Source organism: Lissotriton helveticus, chromosome 2_2, assembly GCF_964261635.1.
Source record: "Lissotriton helveticus chromosome 2_2, aLisHel1.1, whole genome shotgun sequence".
Classification (NCBI taxonomy): domain Eukaryota; kingdom Metazoa; phylum Chordata; class Amphibia; order Caudata; family Salamandridae; genus Lissotriton; species Lissotriton helveticus.
The window spans coordinates 294,199,886-294,224,449 of record NC_136060.1 but is presented as its reverse complement, the minus strand read 5'-3'; the positions used below and the strand labels follow the sequence as shown (position 1 = coordinate 294,224,449).

General features: G+C 44.7%; 1 long non-coding RNA gene across 3 annotated transcripts in view; it reads left to right on the top strand.

The window, feature by feature from the left end:
* The window catches only part of LOC144821801 (uncharacterized), a 340,482-nt gene that overhangs the window by 302,414 nt on the left and 13,504 nt on the right, over positions 1 to 24,564 (top strand). For all 3 annotated transcript variants that reach the window (XR_013608449.1, XR_013608448.1, XR_013608450.1), the window contains one exon: positions 19,298 to 19,384. This is a non-coding gene — a long non-coding RNA (uncharacterized LOC144821801). The remainder of the gene's footprint in view (positions 1 to 19,297; positions 19,385 to 24,564) is intronic.

Sequence of the window (24,564 nt, the reverse complement as noted above, 5' to 3'; positions counted from 1 at the left end):
TCTTGAAGCCCAAATTGAAACAGTTCATCAAGAAACACCTGTCTACAACGATGTAGCCACAGACTATGCTATTGAAACAAAGAAAATTCCAAAAGCAAATAAAAATCCTGAAGCGATTCCAACAATTGATAGAACTGCATCCGGCTACTTCATCAATTTCGATGACTTTTCTGAGGATCCAAGCGAGCCTGAAGAACAGCCAACAACAAAATCTTTTAAAAACAAAGTAACAGAACTCTTTCATCAACTCAAAGAAACCTATCTGATTTCTCCATGGATTGAATTTTGGATTGTGTTAGGTGTACTTTTCCTCCTGCTTTGGCTCATCATGGTTCTTTGTTTGGGAAAATTCATTGAGGGAAAATACGGTACAATGGACACAGCAAGTCAGAACATCAACTTGGTCCTAAAACCACACAAGTCATCGCACATCGAGAAAAGAGAACTATCATCCGTGAATGTTACAGCCAATCCAATACCCGGTGGGGTAGCTTGGGACAAAACAGATTACGATATTTATGGCCCAGTCGAGCTCCTGAAGTATCCACACCAGTTTAAGATTTCATTGAGTGACTTTGTAAAACCGAGCACATTCTCTGATGATTGGGACTTTGAAAGTATTAATGATATGATGTCAGATTTAGTAATGTCAGCAAAATTTACAGAACATGATTACTTGCAGGGTTCATCTAATTAAGATGAATTGTACTGCTACAACCACTTTGCGCATCACTATTTGCATAAATCTGCTCAACCTAGAAATGTTTTAAATTATAATCAATGGGAACATTGTGCAACTCCACCAAAAGGTAGTTCAAAAACATTTTATGAGAAATTCCTACACTTCTCAGGATTTAACACAAGTAAAGCAGAAGCCTTTTATTTCAGAATGTTAAATAAGACAGGAATGAAAACAATGCTGACAAACACTAAATTAATCTATTCAGAAGCATTTTATGAAAAAATGACTACATTTGATTTTGATTTTTGGAAAAACAATATTGAAACAAAAACCATCTGGGGTACCAAAGATTGGTAGGTCCAAGGTATAGAATCTTTATTTAGAGCCTGCATGATCCCAGAACAAATTATATTCTTGAATGATACCATTCAACAGACAACCTGTCTTGGCCTAGCCAAAATTAAAGACTTGAACAAACCGTCTATTCCAAAGCCAACACCTGACAGTAATAGCACTACAGATGTTGAGATAGATGTATCCCATATTTTTAACCGAAACAGAACACATCCTGATTGGAAAAAATGGTTGATCTGGCCCACAGACACAAATAACTGTCAAGATAGATTCCTGAACAAAATACAGGGGTTCAAATTGACCAGGCCAGACCCTAGATACTCCCAGAGACAACATCCAGGGATAGTTACAACATACAGTGTAGGAAAACTCTGCCTCGAATGGCTACACACATCCACACTGGCAGAAATTAAGCAACACTTGACTTTACTTAAAGACGGTGCTGACTTGCGTGATTTCATAATGGGACAACGCAAACAACGTCAAAAACGTTTCATAGCGGCCGGTATATATGCAGCTTACAACGAAGCTTGGAAAATAATGCAAGTTGAAACAGCAGAAAAAATACGGGAAATTGACCGTATTAATTTGGAAAAATCACTTTCTGTTGTGGACAATGGGTTAATGACTCTGTCTTCCAGAATATATTCACTGGACAGTATTGTATCATCTGCTATAGATATAATAGAGCAGGACTTGCTAATGTTACAACATGGTCAGTCCCAATTACGTTCTATTGTACAGCTTGGCAGGACCTTACAAAATTTGTGTTCAGGCTACGTGCCTTGGCGTTTAATCAACACAACGTCATTATTCTCTATCTTTAACCTTACTGATACACAAATCAGCTTGGCACAGAAAGGAGCAGAATATACAATTCTGAGCATTGAAAAACTAGAGAGATTACCATTGACAATGTCAGAACAACCTGTCATTGAATGGATAATACACGGAATAATAACTATTCCGATAACAACTTTAAAATTTAAATTCTGTCAAGAATATATACCAGCAGGCCAGTATGAAAGGTTGGGTAAAGGGTACATTAAGTCATCATGGAAATTACCTTACACACACACATGTTATAGTGAAAAGGAACAGAATGTATTTCTCAGTGGTAATAATTGTAAAAGATCACTAAGTGGTATACTTCTGTGTCAAGGTATTAACCTGCATGGGGCCTGTGAGGGGACTTCAAATGACCTTTCATGTCACCAGCATGGCACACCTGCAACTCGAATAGAGCCATTCTTTAGATGGCTTTCTAACGGGAGCTATATTCTAATAGTGGACCACAGATGTTGTGGCATGGTTCCAGGAAAAGCTTATCTAGTTAGCGTTAGTTCCATGGTCACTTGCTGTATGCAAGTATTGTTTCCAAACAGCACTCCAGACAGGGAGGAAAACATTTGGCCATTTTTGAATATCTCTTCTATTCGAATTGATACTTTAATCAGAATAAAGTCTGTCCTTTTGCAGACAACTGTGCCCTTGACGTCATCAAAAGAAACGTATGATCTGCAAGTCGCAAGGACAATGGCAGAGATACATAGCCTTTTATCAGCAAATTGCCCCCTACATTTTGCAGAAATGTTAAGCCAAATCCTAAATATGTCAGATACTGGAGGTATCCCACATGTATTTAAGACAATTTTTTCGGGACTGTTAACACCCTTCACAACAGTTCTGGGCATTTTTCCTAATTTTGTCCATTCTGTCTTTGGTGGCTTACCACTCCTGTTGGGACTCGTAGCAGGCATTTTATTTTTGATTCTCCTGCTTCGTCATGGCAAGCCAAAACGCAGACAAGACTGCAGCAACAATGGAAGAAACGATCCTAGCTTTACGCTATCGGCACCGAATAACTAAAGTCCTTGGATTAGCCCGTCTAAGAGATCTGAATATGACCTGGTTTCTGTCATTCAGACCCATCTGGCAGAATTGTATCTTACCTGTGCTTTGATGTATGCCATGTGGAGAAGAATGCGTGTTGGACGTCTGTCTTACACTACAATCAGAAGTACCATTGGATACAGATACTTTGCTAAGTCCTGTAACGGCTCATGCATCGTGTTGTCCCCAGCTGTTACCCATCCTGATGACGGCATTCGTTGAGACTTCACCACTGCGATTAAAGGGGAGTGAAGTACGAGATGAGAGCAACATCACCCAGGTACGACCTTCTGTGAGCACCGCTGATCCTGTCATCGATGATAGCAATCATGCTCACGACTGCACAGTTGCGGCATTTTCCAACTTGGTCGAACTTTCACCTGAAGCGGTAAACCACTTTTTTGAAAGTCTGTCTGAAATGATGTTTTCCCCCGAACAAAAAGAATAACTTTAAAGCAAACTAGTACACAGCGTTCCCTGAACTCTGAATTCGGCCTTCGGCTTTTATAAACAAAAGCTACTGAACATATTTGGAACTATATTTTTTTTCATCTCTCCCCTGAAAGCGAAATTATTTTTTTTCCCGATTCCAAAAGTTTTACCTTTTTTTTTTTTGGCACATGTACTCTGCTTGAAGTAGAACTATTCTTAGAGAACAGAGCTTCTATTTTAGGACCTCTAAAGACAATATATCACGTCTAGCACATTTACAGCAACTGTATTCATATGTGATGGAATGGTCTCGCACCTTTTTTCTGTATTAAGAGCCATTTCATGAGTAAATTTCGCAAATCATTCATGCTGATATATATATGCATACCTTTTTAATGAATGATTACACTGCTTGAAAAGCGTACAGTACCTATAATCATTTTCATGTATTTCGCATACACCATTTCAAATGCAAAAATTTATTTTGGGGTGGGTTGGTATACACATGTACCTTTTATGTTTACTATTGCTTACGTTTTTGTAATGATGGACATTAATTCGTGGAGTGGGTGTAGTGTGTTATCTAGGAAACCTGAATCGATATTCCTATTTTATGCCCTTGTCCGGCTATAAACAGTAATATCCATACAACGGCATGATAATCATATCCATAATTCAGTCGTAGCACATGCTGTCACATTAGGCAAGGCTACTTCTCCGGCCCCCTAGTAAAGCACACCGAGTTCTCTAAACAAAACAAAGCCTCCAGCAACCTGGGAAATCCCCCTTGCTATTGTTTTGATTTCGTCCTAGAACTCCAGTAAAGCACTGTAAGAACGGCCAGTTCTTAGTGACATCTTTATTGACGTCATATGTCCAACCTTACGTCAAACCCAGGCACCTTTCAGGTATAAATATACCAACGTTGCCTTAAGCAAACACACGGTGGTAATTCTGGAGCAGAGCAGCTATCTACTTCCGAAAGCCCAGCTGATGCGATAGCCCACGGACGCTGCCCCTCCTCCTTGACGCGCTGGGAAAGACGCTGTCTTTTCTCCTGCCGAGAAATCCAGCTCCGGCGTTTCCAGCCTACCCTTGCGGGTTGCTGGGATATTGAGTCCTGAGAGAGAGATACCAGACCTCCTGCTTTCTATTACCCAGGTACGTAACTGACTAAACCCTTACAGAGAATTTTTGAGTCAGATTCTTGGCAAAACAAACTTAACTTAAACTGCTACTTACTTACTCCTTCCCATGTATTAGGCGTAGGTCAGGTACACCGGGGTAGGCGTATTTAGAAGCACCAGTTGAGTACGATTAGTCAATGTATATGTGTATGTATATATTTGATCTATTTTAAAGTATCATATGGCTAAGAAACCATATCAATGCTTTTACAGTATTATTTTATACTCCTCCTTTTACTGTACGCACTTTACTTTACCATGAGTATTATAATCGTTGCAATTCATTTCTCTTGTATGAGGAAGAAGACTGCTCAATAAATAACACCTTTTATTGAAAACGCCCGTCTCTCTTTTCTCTGCATTCTGGTGAAACTAAGTACGCACATCTTGACTGAGTGAAATAGCTGTCTTTTGTTTTCACACGACTCTAGAGATACACTCTTATTCAGGGAGAGCAAAGTTGTCATGTTTTATGGTTGTCAGAAGCTAATCCCTTCTTGTCTATCCAGGGAGGTTAAACTCCTCCTCGTTTATTCGAGAACGTTTCTAGTGACCTCTGAGCTAGCTGGCAAACCTTAAGTCTAATATAGTCAGTAGAGACCTAGATAACCTCAGTCCTACGTCTACACTGCTGAATATATTATTCCAATGCGCAGAGCCTATTGGGAATATAGTAACTACACTACAATACAATACCACAACCACCAATACCACAACCACCACCAATACCACCACCACCAATACCAATACCACCACCAATACCACCACCACCACCAATACCAATACCACAACCATCACCAACACCATCAATACCACTACCAATACCACCCCCAATACCACCACCAATATCACCACCACCAATACCAGCACCACACCCAATACCTCCACCAATACCTATGCCACCACCAATACCGCCAGCACCAACACCAATACCACCACCACAAATACCAATACCAATGGTGAAAACTTCCAAGATGGCCGGCGGAACAGTGCCCTGAACGGGAGCTCCCGGGCTGCAGCATCAATTCTTTGGAATATCCCTCCCTGACCTGCCCCCACCTATGCCACCGACATCATACTGAATCCGGAGACCCTGCTCACTTCATCGGTTGCTTTTGGTTGCGCACTTGAGCAACGACTGACCCCTCCACTGTCGTCCGAGCTCTGGTCCCTATCCTCGGAAGAGCCTCTTCCAACTGCTCTCTCTCTCTCCGGAGCCGTGACGGGGTGGTATTTGAGTTGCCCGGTCTAGCAAGGAGCAGAGTGTGCGAACTCCATTGAGCCATGAAGGAGGAGACACTCAATCTGACAAGTCACTCTTACCAAGGCATAATTTTGAGCCGAAAAGTGCCATTATTGATCATCGCTTCGGCTCCCATATGGCCGACGCTCCCGATCACAGCGCCATGAGCTTCTTCTGTTCTCTTCACTGTATGGCTGATTCTTGCTGAAGAAAGCCATTTGTGACCCTCTGCTCGCGGTACCCTTTTTGGCTTTACCTTCTCTGCGCTGTTTTTTGCTCCTCGTGGTGACTGCTCTGGAGATACTGCCGGTAACTGCCTGACTTTAAAATGGCAAATTACGAAAAAGCGATGCCAAGGTATTTTCTTCAAGAAAATTAATTATGAGGACAAAAACTATTAATTATCTGTCTCGTCACAACATAAATTGTATGATATATATCTATCATTTAATTAACGTTCATACAATGGTTATTACCAGCAATTGCAAAAAATTATATATATATTATTAAAAATGGAAAAAAATGGAAAAAACCCAAAACAAAGCAAATGTTCGATTTGTCAATTATTTTTTAAGATCCTTTTTCATTTTATGCATAATTAATACAAATCAACCAACCAAACAATATTGAATCTTGTGAGGAATGACGTGTTTAAATCAAAAAACCAAATTTTTTTAAATTCTAGATCCAAGTGGTCCAAATGTCCAATTGTGGTGGACCCTTAATCCGAGGGTTCTGTGAGAAGCCCAATGTTATTTACAAGGAAAAATGGCAATGTCTTTTCTTAGCCTAATTTCCTTTTCGAACACCAAAAAAGCACGGAGCATAAGAAGCTAAACAGGTTTTTGTGGCTTCAAAACCAAATGATGCTCCTGGGGAATATATCCACACAATCTCCAAATAAACAGCAGGTGTCGAAATAAATAATAACTGTCGACGCGTTTCGGCCTTTCAAACAGTTTTAGGCCTCATCAGGACAAAGGGCAACAAAGTTCATTTAAATAATCCTACAAAAGACAAAAATTAAACACAATCAATATTAATCAACTTAAAAAATGTTTTAAAAATTAACAGTCTGTTCCACGGACACAGGCACCCGTAGGCGCCGCTACCACTATAAGAAAAAAATCCTCAAGGTTTAGGTATCAGAGAGGCTATTTACACACCGGAAAAAGAAAATGTGATCAGAAGACCATCACCAAAAAATGAACTATTCTTATATACACTCATTCAGTAATGAAGATATTCGAAAAAAGGGGGAACCCTTTCATCACCGTGTCTAATGCAAAAATATGTGCTTACACGAGTGAATAAACCCAACCACAATTGAGCTAACCAAGTCTGTTATACATACCAAAAGACTATTTACAAATCACAAAAACCAAATATGGGATATGGTCGTCCAGTGATGCGGAGATGTATGGAAATGTCACTCGAGCCAGGAAGAAAATCCTATATTGTGTACACGTGTGCTTATCCAGATTTCATTATAATCTCAAGACTGTGATCCAATCACCTATATCAAGAGATAATGGAAATATAGTCATGAACCGACCCTATTCCGCTACACAAATATCATACAGAACTAAAAATGCCACACTAATCGAATGTCAGGCTTTATACTAAAGGTGCTTAATATTCAAATTCATCTAAAGTACCCTCATACTGACGATTACGCCCAGGTCAGGTATCTATTATTAGCGTAACCATTAAAAAGTGGAATCAAACGTACACCGAAGGCCGAATCAAGCAAGGCTTCGTGTACGAGTCAAAACAGGCTTACCGGCATCCGCAGGGAGTCTAAACCCACATCAATTACGGGAAACGGGCAAGAGTCTTCAAATACTCGGCGTGTGTCTCAGCAACCGGGAACTGAATCGCCGGGCTAGGAAACTTTAAAAGACACTCAATCTGACAAATCACTCTTACCAAGGCATAATTTTGAGCCGAAAAGTGCCGTTATTGATCATCGCTTCGGGTCCCATATGGCTGACGCTCCCGATCACAGCGCCATGAGCTTCTTCTGTTCTCCTCACTGTATGGCTGATTCTTGCTGAAGAAAGCCATTTGTGACCCTCTGCTTGCGGTACCCTTTTTGGCTTTACCTTCTCTGCGCTGTTTTTTGCCCCTCGAGGTGACTGCTCTGGAAATACTGCCGGTAACTGCCTGACTTTAAAATGGCAGCAAAAATTTCCCTCTATCTGCATCTACCTTCTCCTCACCGCAATATTTGTTTCCTGTGTTATTGCAGACCCCAAAGTTTGACAGCGCTCTCTTCACTCTGTGGCCCCTTGACCTGTTTTAATCTGCTCTCTCACCCAATTTACTCCGCAAGTGTAACTGCTTTTGAATAAGCTACGATCATAATGGTTCCCAACACATGTTAATGTACTGGTCTCTACCTGCTACCTTCAACAATTGCTGCATTGGGGCAGCATTCTCCCAGGTTTCTGTACCAGGGACCCAACTCTCAATTCCCCCTACTGCAGTGAGGGTCTTTCCCTACCAGCCCGAAGGTCCCTAAGATGGCCACCATGAGTGGGACCTTCGCCAAAGCTCCCCTTCTCCCCTTGTTGGGGAGGGATCCAGCATCTGTGCTCTGCAGTTTCAGAGACCCCTCTAAGAGAGGGAGTCACACACAGCAGAGGATTGAGAATGATCACCTTACCGCTCGGAGCCCAGCTCCTCACACCGTGTCCAGCGCTCATGATGGAATTTTTTGACGATGCCCCCCTAGGCAGAATCTAGACCCTTTTGTATGTACTGCGGTGCCCGAGCAACCTTTGGCCGATGACCGGTGGAGCTGTCCTATGCAGCTATAAAGGAGTTTGGCTCTGGTTCACCATACGGCTGTCACCTACAAAGACAGAAGTTGGACCCCATTGTATTTCCTACCCCCTCCCTTCTATGTTTATGCTATGCTTTTGTAACTCATTTAACTATGCTCCAGCAACTGATGTAACTTTGAAACTATGTTCTGAAACTATGTTCTTCCTCATGTAATGCGCTCTGATAACTTCGGGTCTAGCCAGCGCTATATAAAACTTTTCAAATAAATAAAAATAAACTTTTCAAATACCGCCACCACCACCAATACCACCATCACCACCAATACCACCACCACCACCAATACCACCACCATCACCACCAATACCACTAATACCACCACCACCAATACTACCACCATTACCCTCATCACCACCACCACCAATACCCCACTAATACCACCACCAATACTATCACCACCAATTCCAACACCACCAATATCACCACCACCAATACCACCACCACCAGTACCAATACCACCACCAATACCACCACCAATACCACCACCACCAATACCACCACCATTACCAGTACAACCACCACCAATATAAATACCACCATCAATAACACCACCACCACTAGTACCAATACCGCCACCACCAATACCAACACCAGTACCAATACCACCACCACCAATACCACCACCAATACCCCCAATACCGCCACCACCAATACCACCACCACAAATACCACCAATGCCACTACCATCCCAAATACCACCACCAATACCAACATCACCCATACCACCACCACCACCAATGCCACCACCATCACCACCAATACCACAATACCACAACCACCAATACCAATACCACCAACACCAACACCAATACAACCACGTCAGTGCCTGTCACTCACTAGTAATAGCCGGGGCACTCTAGGAGGCCAGAGCTGCAGCCAAGACCATCCCACCCTCCATCCCTGCCATAAAGCACAGCCCGCCCTGCATCAGGAGGTGAAGCCAGGGCCCTGCTACGACTGTAGTGTTTTTTTATTAGGCCAAAGATAGCAATGACGTTACGCAATGCCACACTGCACACTCAAATCACGGATGGGGCACGAAATAGCCCCCCCCCCAGCTCTTCCTCCGGAGCAGTGACAGTGTAATCACAGAGTGAAAGGTGTTGGAGCGCTTTATTAGTATTTATAGCTTGGATCATATGTAACTCTCACTTGACACTTTGTGTCTGTGTAATTTACAACACTTACACATCTTCTTCACTGCACTATTTATCACTACTTTTAAGACATCGCAGGCTGGTCTCTTCCTCTGATATTTACAATCTAACTTGTGGTCCAGAAGGCCCTTTATTACAATGCAATAGGTCTCGCATTTGGGAGAGTTTGATTAGTATTGTAAATGACAATGCCTTTTATTTATGTTTCAAAACATAAATAAAAGGCATTGTCATTTTTAATGCCAATGCTCACACTGGCGTGAATTGTCGGCCTATTGCATAGGAAATGCTTGTTTAGCACTTATAACCAATCTAAGTCACGTTAACAGGTTAGGTGGGTCAGTTCACTAATATATGAACTACATTATTTAATGTTGATCCTGTGGTAACAAAAGTTAATGCAAGTTTATCTTCCAGAAGTTAAAAAGAGAACCATTGAGACTGATAAAAATAAACTTTTGTTATGTAGCGCCAAGAAATGTCTTGCAGTGAGCGTACGCTTTATAAATAAACACGTTATGCTGTGTTATCACTCACATTGGTCTCCTTTTTTAACATTCTAATGTTTACTTCATTTGCATTCACATACTAACGCTCACTATTCGCTAGAAATGAAACTTTCTTCGGTTCTGACAAGCTGAGCAGCGGACGGCCCAGGCTGCGTGTGTGTGTTTTTCCTCGGTGGCCGCTTGCCGTGGCCCGGGGGTCCTATTCCGCCTCGCTGGTATTCCTCCCCTGCTTGCTGGTGCGCTGCTCTCTTCCTGCGGAGCTGAACCAGCTGCCTGTAGCGATTTTGTGATCTGCTGAGCATGAATATTGTGCCGTGCATTTGGGAGCAGTGGTTGACTGCGTTCTGAAACCACAGGGGCACTCACTGCTGCCCACTGCTTACAGTATAATAATAATTTCCACTCCGATGGCGGCTTTTATCCAAAACTGGACCCCAAAGTGCGCTATAAACACCTCTGTTCAAAGCGAAATAAACCAGCACAATAAGCCCGACAGAGTGTGCAACCCGGTGGGTTATGACCGTGGAATGAGCATCAGGCCATGGAGGGGCGTTGCTCCCGTTAGTGCAGCAGGTGCAGTGGCACCGGGGCTACAGCCCCGAGTAGCCCTGGAGCCTTGATTTAGTTCACAGTTCAAACAGCGGTCGGGGGGAGGGCGGGGTCGCTTATCCTTCCTTGCACTAGGTCTCGGGCAAAACGTAATTCGAAGGGCCCTATTTGGAACAGTTTTGAATTTATAATCCATTTTTAATGCTTTCATTGCTACTTTGCACATACGCATTCGTCTAAATTCTAGGGGGCAGATTTATGTTGCCTGACGCATCTCTGCAAATCAGCAGAGATGCGCCAGGAAAGATAAGGCACACAAGTTTATCCTTGCGCCACCCATGGTGCTCCGCATTTACAATACGGCGCACCATGGCGCAGGAATAAACAGATGCGTGCTGTATCTAGGGCGTGAAGTTGGCGCAGTGCTGAAGTTGTGTTGCGTGCGGCACGTAACTCCAGCACTTTTCCAACTTGCCCTATCTGTAATGTGGTGCGTCAAGCCTTCCGCCTGCTTCAAGCAGGCGTAGGGTTTTGACGCATCAGCGTTGATAAAGTGACTCAGTGAAATCTTGTAGATTTCACTGAGTCACTTTTCAGGGGCGTTCCTGCGACGGAACGTCCCCCTGCGTGGAAACGCCCACAGGACACCTGACGCAGGTTTCATGTGGCGCAGGGCCTTACACCGTGACGAATCTCCATAGATGCGCCATGATGTAAGTATGTCACAACGTGGCGCAGGGTTTACGTCGCCGCTGCATCACAGAAGTGACACAACGGTGGCGCAAAAGTGGCGCACGTCCCACATAAATCTGCCCCACGATGTCTTTACATCTAATATGCATGGATATTGATGAGTGTTTTCAATATTGTAACAATACTGCAACACAGCAGCAGCTCATTAATATTACTCTAAATAATCTCTGTCACACCCTCCTATTTCTCATATGTGAGGTCTGTTTTGATTTAAAAGAAACTTTTTTTATGGATGTTGCATGAAAAATAAACACAACATTTCTCGGCAAAATATCTATTATAGACTACTCTCACACATCACCCACATTATTTCAGGAAAACAGTATTTCAAACAATATGTTAAAGAATTATTCAAGGTCATTAGGGAAAGACTCTCTGAAAAACAGAGCTGGCTCTAACAAGGGCGGCCCCCCTGAAAGGCTGAAGCCCTGGGCCAGAGCCCACTTAGCCCAAGCCTTAAAACGTCTCTGCTTGACTAGGGCCTATGACACACTGGCTACGCCAATGAGGCCACAGTGTTTTTATCTAGACAATACTTACTTGTAACAGCCGAAAAATGCATGAGCCACCATACTACTCAGATACCGTGGGCGCGGTTGCCAAAGGAATTTATGCATAAACGTCATACTAACACAGGTTAATAATACCTTTTTTATGACTGTGATTGCCCTTTTTTAATTGACAAAAGGTGGTCTTGCCCTGGACCAGGATTTTCTTATCCAGTCTCCTAGCAGGTGGTTAGTCAGTGGGTAGAAGGAGTCGCGGGGCTGAAAAATCTGATTAGTTTGTGACCATTTTCGTATTTGTGGGTTTTCACAAACTCGTCTCCCATCCTATTCGCAGACTTACAGAATAAGAAATTTTGGGGAAAACCGCACACAATTGAACGCTTTGTGAATGGGATAAAAGAAAAATTAAATTTTTTTTATTTATGTGTTGGTTTTAAAAACAGATAAATAAATGGCATTGTCATTTACAATGCCAATAGCTTAATCTCTCGCAAATGCGAGACCTATTGCATTTGCATCCACACTCACACACAGAGACACACACATACACACAGAGCCACACACACACACACAAAGCCACACACACACACACACAGAGCCACACAGAGACACAGCCACACACACACATTTGAACAGGATGATTAAAGGAGCTCCCCCGGGCTGCTCCTGTAAGCGTAGCTAGGTATTCCCAAGGGGCTTCTAATGTAGGGGTAGCAAGGTATTCCTCTTGGGCTGCTCCTGTAGGGGTAGCGAGGTACTCCTGCTGGGCTGCTTCTGTAGGGATAGCGAGGTCCTCTCGCTGGGCGGCTCCTGTAGGAATACCAAAGTACTCCTTCTTGGCTGCTCCTGTAGGAGCAGCGAGTTTCTCCCGCTGGGTGCTCATGTGGGAACAGCAATGTACTTACACTGCACCGCTTCTGTAGGGATAGCGAGGTACTCCTGTCGGTTTGCACCTGTAGGGGTAACTAGGTAATCCTCTTGGGATGCTCCTGTAGAGGTATCTAGGTTCTTACGCTGGGCTGCCTCTGTAGGGATAGTGAGGTGCTCCCATGGGCTGCTCCCCTAAGCGTAGCTAGGTATTCCCATGGGGCTGTTAATGTAGCGGTAGCAAGGTATTTTTCTTGGGCTGCTCCTGTAGGGGTAGCAAGGCACTCCTGCTGGGCTGCTTCTATAAGGGTAGCGAGGTACTCTCACTGGGTGGCTCCTGTAGGAATACCAATGGACTCCATCTGGGCTGCTCTTGTAAGGAATAGCGAGGTTCTCCCGCTGGGCTGCTCCTGTAAGGGCATTGAAGTACTTACAATGGCCCGGTTCTGTAGGGGTTGTGAGGAACTCCTGCCGGCTGCATCTGGAGGGGTAGCTATGTATTCCTTTTGGGCGGCTCCTATAGAGGTAGCTAGGTACTCCCGCTGGGCTGCTTCTGTAGGGGTAGAGAGAGATGTACCTGCCCGCGGTAGTGGTGTACTTGTCGTGTGTGCTATCACTGTGGTAGTACCTGTTGTAAGGAGAGGACCTTCTGGGACATTTGGGTGTCATTTCTCTATAGAGGGGGCAGACTGGGGTATGAATATGCTGGGTGGTCGTCTGTACCTCTGAGTGAGATGCTTCCGTTAGCTGCAGTGAGGTACTGGTAGCCGCTGCTGAGGATGCCTTTTACACCTGCTGTGGGGTCTTCTGCTAGGGCAGGGTACATGCTGCTGGCTTCTGCTACAGGTTTCAGGCTACGGCGGGGTGCAGGTAATTGCTGGGGGGTCTTGTGACCAATGTCACCTATGAGTGAGGTACTGCTACGTGTTTGGGGTCTTCTGCTGCGCTGTGGTGCTGCCGCTGGTTGAGGGTCACAGGGCAGAGCGAGGAGCTGCTGCGCGCCAGGCATCTATGGCTGGGATCAGAGAGAGGGTCCCGTCTCCAAGGAGGGATCTCCCTGGTACCTGTTGGGCGTTCGGTGGGAGGGTGACTTAGAGAGTTTAGGGGCGGTCTCGTGACTCCCGGCGGGGTCTCCTGCTGGGGTAGGGTTGGGGTCTCTGGGCTCAGGCGGGCGCTCTCCGCCGGAGCATACCAGGCCCGGATGCGTATAGGGAGCAGTCGGCCCGGGCTGGTTGCCCGCCGTCTCCTGGACAGGGACAGCGCAGGATGGGGGTCAAGGGATGGGGCTCGGACCACGGGGACTGCAGACTGGACGTCATCATGTGTGCAGCGAGCCCAACAGGGATGAACAGCGAGAACAAGGGACCATGCCAGCAGGACCACTAACCAACGGGGTCGAGGCGTCACCATGATACCATTGACAACAACCATTCTTGACCACTTAGCCCATCTGTCACTTTCACCTCCACATTTACAACACCCCCTCGCACTCCAACACCATTACATCTCCGCCTTGACTTCGCGCCTGCACCCTGACCCTTTTAATCTGTCCCGATACTCTCACACTCTGACCTCTAACCCTGCATAGGAATTCAGATTCCTGTGTCCCTGTGCTGAGATCTTGCTACACTTCCACCCATGCTTTTACTCCCTTGCTCTCGGCCCCCTGATCAGTACTTTCTTGCACCCCTCTAACGTTCCACTCCTGAGTTCACCCTTGATCTCAGGCCTCCTCACCCTGTGCTGTGATCCTTTCACCTCTGCCCTTGACCTGTGCGCTCGTCACTGTTCAGCCCTGAACTCCGACATCGTGCCTGCTAGTCCTCCTGTCTCACGAATGAGCCCCTTCCGGTCTTGTATGATTACTCTCCGCTCAGCACCTTGTGGATTCCTCCGACCCTGTCATTCCTCCAACGCCACCCCGCTGAGTCTGTGTCCCTCTCTCCCGTTGCCCCATACTCCCTTCTTCCTTGTGGTTGACACCCGGCCTCTCCCTATCTCTGAATGGCAATCTCGCCTGTTCTTTGGTGTCTCTCAGTCTCTCCCAGCAGTCTCCCCTCTGGCAGCCTCTCTCTCCCTGAGCTCTCCTGGTCTTGGGTCAGTGGACTGGCATCCCACCTCCTTGAGACATCTCTGGACACACGGCACAGAGGCAGGCGGCGTGAAGGGCTAGGAAGTTAATAATCAAAGGAGTGGGGCTCTGGTGGGCCTGTGATCACACCTTTCATCCAAGAGAAGCGGGAACGGGTGCCGCTGAGCCTAATGCTCTGAGCAAGCTTTAAAACCGAGATAAAACTCTATAAAGAGCGCATTAATTGAAAAAATGTCCAAGGCGTTCTATGCAACGTGGCATATAAAAATAAAAACAAACACGGCAATCTAAGCATGTTACAGTTATAATAATCTTATACAAAATGTTTCCAGGGCACGGTCAGATAGAACGAGGCGCACACAAACTCGGTCTAAAATAAACCTTAAAGGACATTTTTATACCCGCTGTGACCGTCTCAGTTAAGTCTCCATAGCGTTCACATGAACTTGTCCCCAAACACTGGCAGAGATACGTTTCATGTAAACTGTGTGCAAAACACTTTACAGAGAAAGCGTTGTAAATACAGCAGCCACAACGATTTCTATAGCACAACCCAGTAAACTACACAGAACGCATTTCACCGATTTAAAGTCCCCAAAGCAGATACAGAATATCTAATACTGAAGTGCCTTTTGTCTTTTAGCCCTGTCCCTTTCGGACTGGGTGCCCCCACTTCCTGTTGTGGTAAAAGGTTCCTTATCTTCTTTATGGGGCCATCTGGACCCATAAAGAAGATAAGCAACCTTTTATGCCAGCGAAAGAAAGAAGAGGGTCACTAGGACCTCTTCTCCAATGGCTGGCGATCATTAAATCTCACCAGCTCGACAGCGCATGTGCGCAGTTTTTCGCAGGCCGAGACCTAAAAAAAGCAAGTGTATTTACACTTTGGCTGTACATATTCTCATGTAAAAATATACAGATGGATTCCTTAAAGTCGTAAATCTTCACCTTTGCACAGTTGGGGGATCTTGCGAGATCCTGGTTCCAGCAGCTACTTCTGGGCCGGATGTGGGATCAGGCAGACCCATGGAAATATGCTGAACTTGTTCTGGAGTCATTTTCTGACACTGGGACACAGTTCAGCAGCGGCCACATGTTATTTGCATTCTATTTGTAGCAGCAACCTGCAGGCAGCAAAAGGGCTTTCTTATTTTCATTTCTGGCTGGGTACAAACAAAGGCCAGATTTAAAGGGCCATCAGCTTTTCTTTTGTTCAAGTATCATCCTGGCTGGAAGCCATCTTGAGCCTAACACCAAGATGCCAACTCCATGGAAGGAAACAAAGGCATAATACACCTTTACAAGTACGTTAGAAAACTATGACTTGGAGGCAGGTTTTTGACTTTGTTCAACCTCCCTCTCTAAGAGATGTGCATGCACTGTAAGAACGCAAGATTTTTCTGTGTATATGAGTAATTACACTATTGATGATTTAAATGGCACCTACTAATTAATTTTTTATTTTGTTCTTTTGTAGCGCTAATCATCCCATTGTAGAGTGTCAGAGCCTTTACATCACCTTCAGGGGCATAATAAATCATACTTCTATGTAAACTAATGTACAGGAAATGCTTTTTAAGACAATTAGCGTTATAAGAAGGGCCACTGAAATTATGGGATTGTGTGGCTGCCGCGTTTCTCACTTCATTTTAGATTTGCCTCAGGTGCAACATGATCCATTATTTACTGATTTTAACTGTTATTAATGAGGTGCAGCCAATAACCAGTGTTAAGCGTAAAAATGACAAAATAATGAAATAATACAATCACAAAATGTGGCATATTATTCTGCATAATTTGCCTATTCTTGCCGTAAAATTTACTCAACCTGCTGTGTAATTTGACCCTCCCCTTCTGCATAATTCCAGTGGATCTGGGTATAAATTGTAGCAATCACATACTTGTAGAGATTAGGGGTCGATTACAAGGAGGTCAGAAAGCCAAAGGGATTTGGAGCACCCTGCTGACACGTCATAGCTGAATTACCTCATGCATCATGGTCGATGTGGTTCAATGTAGTTCGCTTCACACACAGTTCTCACAGTTTGTTGGCCAGTGCCAGTACCAGTATTCATTTCAAGTGTATCCCCAGACACGTGTTTCTACATTCCTCTTTCATCAGTGGGGAAAATGTTCATAGGTCGCTGGACGTGCTGCCGCAGTTTCCTCAGGGTTAGTGCCACTCTCAGCGCGCAGGTGTCACAGAGCTCGTCAGCTCACGGCCCACGGGAGCCATCTTAAACAGTCAAAGGGATTTGGAGCACACTGCTGACACGTCACAGCTGAATTACCTCATGCATCATGGTCGATGTGGTTCAATGTTGCTCGCTTCACACACAGTTCTCACAGTTTGTTGGCCAGTGCCAGTACCAGTAATCTTTTCAAGTGTATCCCGAGACACGTGTTTCATGAACCACATCGACCATGATTCATGAGGTAATTCAGCTGTGACGTGTCAGCAGGGTGCTCCAAATCCCTTTGACTGTTTAAGATGGCTCCCGTGGGCCGTGAGCTGACGAGCTCTGTGAGCACCTGCGTGCTGAGAGTGGCACTAACCCTGAGGAAACTGCGGCAGCACGTCCAGCGACCTATGAAGATTTTCCCCAATGATGAAAGAGGAATCTAGAAACAAGTGTCTGGGGATACACTTGAAAAGAATACTGGTACTGGCACTGGCCAACAAACTGTGAGAACTGTGTGTGAAGCGAGCAGCATTGAACCACATCGACCATGATGCATGAGGTAATTCAGCTGTGACGTGTCAGCAGGGTGCTCCAAATGCCTGTGACTACAAGGAGGTCAGAAAGCCTCCGACGTTAGGTCGGAGGCTTTCTGACCCCCATCGTTGGTTTTAATTCCAACGGTCGGAATTGAAACCAACCAGTCATTCCGAATGGATTCCGACAGGTTTAAGTAGCATGTCAGTCAGCCTTAACCGGCTTGTGATCCCAAAGGGTGGGCCTTCTGAGCTGGAAGTAAAAAAATGGTCACAGTGTCAAACACAGTAGCTCCCTTACTTATCTACATAAAATACAAATCATGTTATTGGATGTGCTTTGTAGCAGATACATTTAACACTCTGTGGTACTTTATAGGTCAAAACTGTGATTGGACAAAACACAGAACGCTCCCAGAACTTTATTAACCACCAGAGATTTCTTACTGCTGTTATAATTCCCTCAAACCTGACAGCACACACAACAATCTCTGCATCAGGTGTTTTAACCCTTTAAGATACTTTAAAATGCAGCCTCTTTTTGGCCAATTATGTAAGCTAGAACAGATTTACTGTCACATTTGTCCATGTTCCAATTTCTTGCAGCAGATTTAATAAATAAATGTATAAATTGACTGACAGGCTCTGCTTCTCAAGCTCTGCCCCTCCGTTTCTCTGCCACTCCTTGACCCCCAATTTATGTGTTCTGGGAGTAACTTGTTTCCAGTTCCATCACTCCCTTCCGCTGCAGAAGTGTCTACGAACAGCAGACTTGTGGTATGAAGTGCTGTGTAGAAACAAGTAATTATTATTATTTAAAAATGTATTACTGTGCCATGAATGTGTATTTCCTGCAGCATTATGTAGCTCTTAAATGTGGTTTTTCGATATGTGGATCGACACATAACCACTGTATCTCAATGGGAAAGGAATGGTAGTAATAACATCAGAATGTACCGAAGTTTATTTTACTCCTAATCGGGTCTTGTATTTTATTTTGAGAAAAAACACTTCCTACTCCACGTTATAACGATGTCCACACAAGTTAAGCCCACCTTTAGAAATATCTGAGGTTTGATGCTCCTGTTAATGGTTAATTCTGCCCCGGTTGAACGTGGAGCCTGAGAGGCAAGGAACAGGGTTCCATTTATGTTGTCATTTTTTAATGTAAGTTATTTCCCCTAATACTGAAGACAGCAGGAGTCGAGTTCACTCAGATCTATGCATTCATTTCACTTGCTCATGTTGCATAACAGCTGCGGATGGAATTGAATTAAGCATTTTCTCTTTGTCATATCTTTTAATATATAAATGGCTGTTTCTAGCCCGAGTTTGTCTTGTCAGGCCTAAGGGTTTGTTTGCTGTTACATTTTAAAAGTGTTGTCTCCGTTGCATGTATAGATGTCAAGGGATAATTATGTATGTTTATTTCTGCCCAAAATGCTTCTCTGGTGAACACAATCAACAAGTGTTTATGCAAATATGTTCTAATATTTCACATTAACAGGTAACTACAATGTAAACGAAGATGGCTTGAGCAGGAATATGAATTATTTATCTGGATTTTGTCGAAAGGAGTCTGTTACATTTGAAAGTAGGTTTCTCCTGAAAATGTCTGTGCAGACGTGAGTGGCAGTTGGGATGTGTTGATGATGATGATTTAAAAACGCTTATATCTCATCTGTTCACAGACAGACGTGGGTCAAAGGCTTCTGGGACACCCTTAGCTCTTTCTTAATGCTGCTTTCCCAAAGTCAGGACATCAACACCCAATCAAAAGAGAAGCAACTTAGGACGCAAACAAATCTTCATATATAAAGAGGCAGCACCGATGGCAGTTGGGAATGGACACTAGGGGCCATATGTATGAAGGTACTGATTTGCGATTCTGAAATTAGAATCGCAAATTGGTATGTATGTACAAATTTGCTTTTTTTTAGTGAATTCTTAGTATTCCTTAATTGCGATTAGCAAATTGCGAATCGCAATTAAGGAATACTTTCCCATTCATTTCTATGGGCCAGGAGGCCCATAGGTATGAATGGGAAGGTATTCTCAATTTTGCGATTCGCATTTTGAAAATCGCAAATTGAGAATAATTTCAAGGGTGCAGAGGTGTCCATAGGACACCCTGTTGCACCCCTGAAATATGCATGGGTGCACATGTGAGGAAAAACAGCCCAAATTACAACCGATGCCCAGGCTGCTGGCACAAGACGCCTCTTAGTTCCCATCTTGAACAGTTACCAAATAAAGAGACGGGCGCTGGAAGCGGGAGTGCAAGAACAGATATTTATTTCTCATGAGGAGAGCCTGTCATTTCGGACACGCGCACAATGTCTTCAAGAGGTGCTCTAACAAGTTTCTCTGAGGCTCCGTCTTTTATACACAGGTTTATGATGCACAAACATTCCTTATTGCAATAAAGAAACTTTGAAGTACGAAAAGGCACGTTTGGAATCCCAGCTTCAGGCCTATTCCCATGCCTGTCGCTCGGATGTCGTTTCCCCTCCCAAATGTAACATGTGATTGTAACCTTGCAGCTGGACATTCCAACAGGACACGAGGGCAAGAGGGGGTGGTCAGATCTAAGGTTGGGCAGGCGATAAGATCGGGTACTTCGGTTGGTGTATCACGTTTTGCTATGCGGGGCCAGGGGGTGTGCATCCATGAGGCTTTGTTTTATGACTTGGGACCGGGTCGAGAGGCCAGGTGTAGCTGGGGGGGGTCATCAGAAGAGGGGAAGGGTGTTCCTGGGAGGAATGCAGGGGGTGTCGGTCAGGCAGGGGTGTCACTTTTAGGGCAGGGTCGCGCAGAGGGAGAGGGTTTTATGGCCTATGCATGAGAGAGCGGGGGTGTTCAACGGGGGGGGGGGCGTGCTGGGGATTTAACAAACGGGCAGAGAGGCCTTGGTGCCTAAAATGGCTGTCGTGTACGTGCGTGCATGGGCCTATGCTGGCGGGATGATGCGGTCAATGCTTCGCGGTATTCGTTCTGCTTACAGCGAGGGGTATGGTGAACAAAAATGAACGCCGCTTATGTACATATACATTGTCATTTTCCACAGTCGCCGCTTTTTAACATAAGTTAGTTCATTTCCGTGTTTATCATAACTGACGGGGTGTACATATAGCCATGTGTGGTCAATGAAATAGCGTTTGTCAATACTGGCGGATTGCATATAACCATGTGCAGTCGATGTGATAGACGAGGTGCAATACATATGAATTTACATTTGTCGTGTTATATATACGAGTCTAGAGATCGATATACAACTCAGTCGGAGTCAATCAAGGAAATGTTCCGACACATTATGGAACCATGTTCTGACTCTCTCTCCGGCGGTATCAATGTACAGTTAAAAGTGACCGATGAAACATTTTGAAAGCGATACAAGTGGTTGAGGGAGGAATTCAGTTCAATACAAGCAAGTAGTCAGGGGGGGTAGAAAGTTCAGAAAGGGGAGGGGGGTCTTCGCCACAGTGTCTTTTTAGCAGTGAGCCATCACTGGTAGGCTCTAGTAGTTCGTTTTCTTCCGTTGGCGCTGTTGAGCACCGGCGGTGGAGCTATAGGTCCAGCTCTGATCCATCCTAACACGTCGCAGGGTGCGATCAGTCCTCTGCTGTTAGACCACAGTCCTGTTTCCTAACTAATCTTTTTAAGGGTGCCTCATGCTGGGCACCTGCATTTCTTTCTCCTTCCGTGGCAAACCCTATTCTACCTAAATGCTGTTCTTCTTCTCTGAGTCAAAATCCATGTGAAAAAAGGGGGGGGTTGTCGGATAATCGAAGGAAGAGAGGGCGGAGTGTGATCAGATCTTTGAGACAAACCAAGGGAGCAAAGGATAACGAGCAGGCAGGCCCATTAATCGGGCTCAAAGGGGCGGGGACTTCTGGCACGCGTGGGTCAGCAAGCAGAGGGCTTCAAGGCAGCCCTCCATCCTTTCATTTTCCGTGTTTGAGAGTAGTGCCTCGTCCCGCGTCTCGTTGCTCTGCGGCTCCACCTTTGGTCGAGGTCACATGTGCTTCATGATCTGCGGCTAGGCTGTGCGTCACGTCCGGCCCCTCTCCTCCGGTGATTGTGTATCTTTGAATGGGTACAAAACAAGCTTTAGAGAACTGGCAGGAGAAGACATTTATACATTTCAATTCCGCCCCCAATCTTAAGTAGTTGGGGATACGTTCATCGGTCACGGTCAGAGGTTATCACTATGAAGTATGTATGCGGGCATTTCTACTGAGTTTGTACTAAGTCTATTTGGCGTTCATTCATGACGTATATGGAGAGAAGTCAGACTCCTATCAACTGCGTATTCAATCAAACTCGAAATCGGATCCTTCGGTAGAGACTCGTCTTTCTAACCCAAGCCCTGGCAGTCTTCTATCATCATGAGAGAGGGACAGAGGCTAAACATTCTTTTCTCGGGGAGCAACGGCTAATCAGGGTCATCAGTTATACTTCGGGATATGGAGCTGGGGTCAATCGGGAGAAACGAGGACGCTTTGGACATCCGTACTTGGGTGCAGAGAGGTGGGGCAATCTGGGCATTGGGGATTGTGTTTCCAACGAACTGACAACAGAAGGCCACTGACATATAGTCCCCCTATAAAAAAAGGCCAGATTAGGGGACATCAGTCGTCTTACCTGTCCTTTCCTTCTTAGCCAATTCAAGTTCCATCATTTTACAGAAAGGAGAGGTAGTAATATGGCAAATTACAATTGTTTTAGTTTCTGTCAATTTTGCCGAACACCTTTGTGTTCAAAAACCAATTAGGCTTGTGCCGGCGGGGCACAACGTTACCACACAAAGGAAGAGGGAACAGGGGGACCCTCAGAGAGAGAGAGTCATCCGCATTTTAAACGAACTATTCGGTACACGTACGACATGGAGAGAGAGAAAGAGAGAGAGAGAAACGTGTACAATAATAGGCCATTTAGTGCGCACACAACACAGAACAGCAGGGGTCAAGTTATATAGAAACACAGGCTGAGGGACGACGTAGATCCATACATTCCATACACATGAATTCAGGCGGGGGGGAATAGTACATGCATTATATACAAGAATCCAAGACAAAACATAGAATAGTACTTGGCCAGAAAGATTTCTTCCTGCATGCTGCGCATCCTTAGTATCCTACTTAATTCATCTGGCTGCCTTTGCTGGTGGCCTCGGTTGCAAATACTTACACCTTTGTCAATTGTTCGGGAACTAACCTGGTCGGGCTAATACTCACGGTGGGATCTTCGAATCATTTTTAGCGAATGGGTATCCAGGCTGAGGCAACGGAGGGTGTCAGTCGGGAGAACAATGGGGCAGCTTCGAGTTTCATGTCTATGAGGGTGCAAGAAGGAGGTGGTAAATCTTAAACATTGACAATATTCCTAGTCTTCCAGGAGGAGGGTACTTGGGTAAACCTCACCCCGGAATATTCCTGAACCTTTCCCTATTTAGTTACCGTATGAATTTACTCATGGGTGCACGTCATTCTTGGTTGCATTATTTGGGGTGCCGGTTGGAGTCATATTTTGTCATACTGCAATAACCCGCCAAGTTTCTGCTTCAGGCCACCCTCCCAGTCGCTGGGTTCAGAGAGAGAGAGAGAAAGTCGTTTCTAAGTAAGGGAGTGCTATATCTTTGTTTGTTCGTCGTGTATAGGCACCATGTTCAGACCCCTTTTCCCCATTCCATCGGCCGTTCGATCATCACTTATACATGAAACATTTCTCTTATCAATCCAAACGTGTGCAACGTGTATTCAGTCGAGCTATACACATCAGGGCATACACGCGTGCATTCATATTACACAAATTCGTCACGTTCTCAGGGGCAGTCCCCATAGGCAATATACAATTTTTCCGTGCGGAACCATGGCGTGTTGCTTAGGTCTTCTCCATACTCTAGTCGACGTTCCGATGTAACCTGCAGAAAAGAAGGGAAAAAGAAGGGGTGGGGGCAGCGTTTTAAAACACATCAGCGTGCATAAACCCGAAAATGCTTTTACTTACCGTATACTCGACCTATCTCCGCGGGATGCAGTCCCTTTCATCTCGGCGTTTAAGCCCAGAGGGACCGGTAGTGCGGGAGAGATAATCATTGATGGACTGTGTATTGCATAGATCGCCCAAGTGTGGTATTACGGATCGTGTGTAGGGAAGGGTCAAAACAAAGGGCAGTCAGTGTAAAGTGGGGGGTGAACTCGTGCTCTCCTTCGAGGAGGAGGGATGGTCTACAGTGGTACAGGGTTGTTTTTGTTCATCAGGCACGGAAACTAGAGGGGCTAGGTGGCATTCCTTCGGAGTGGCTTAGGGACATCTGAAACAACTTCCCTGATACACGTGGTACATAAAGTAAAGGCTAAATACCGGGACCTTTATCGATTGCTTTACGTTGCACAAAAATAAAAATATATAAAAAAACACACACACAATTTACCAGGACCATTCACATTTGCAATATTTCTGTGTACTTTGCTTTTTAACCTTTAAGTAATCGAGTTGCTTCATTTCACCTGTATTTTACTTATATCGGAAACAGTGGCCATTTATTCGAAACTTACCAATCTAAGCGCTACAACTATGTTTGCTTTTCAAAAAAACCTTTATTTAAAAATGTTGGCGCACAAATACGGGTCTACAACCACGTGGGCCAGCCACAGAGCAGACTGGAACTGTACATGAGGGGATATTTATTTGAGGAAAACGTAACGGAGTCGGTGGTCGTTGATTTCATAAAGGTGCGACAAGTGCAATAAAATCATATCGAAAATTCAT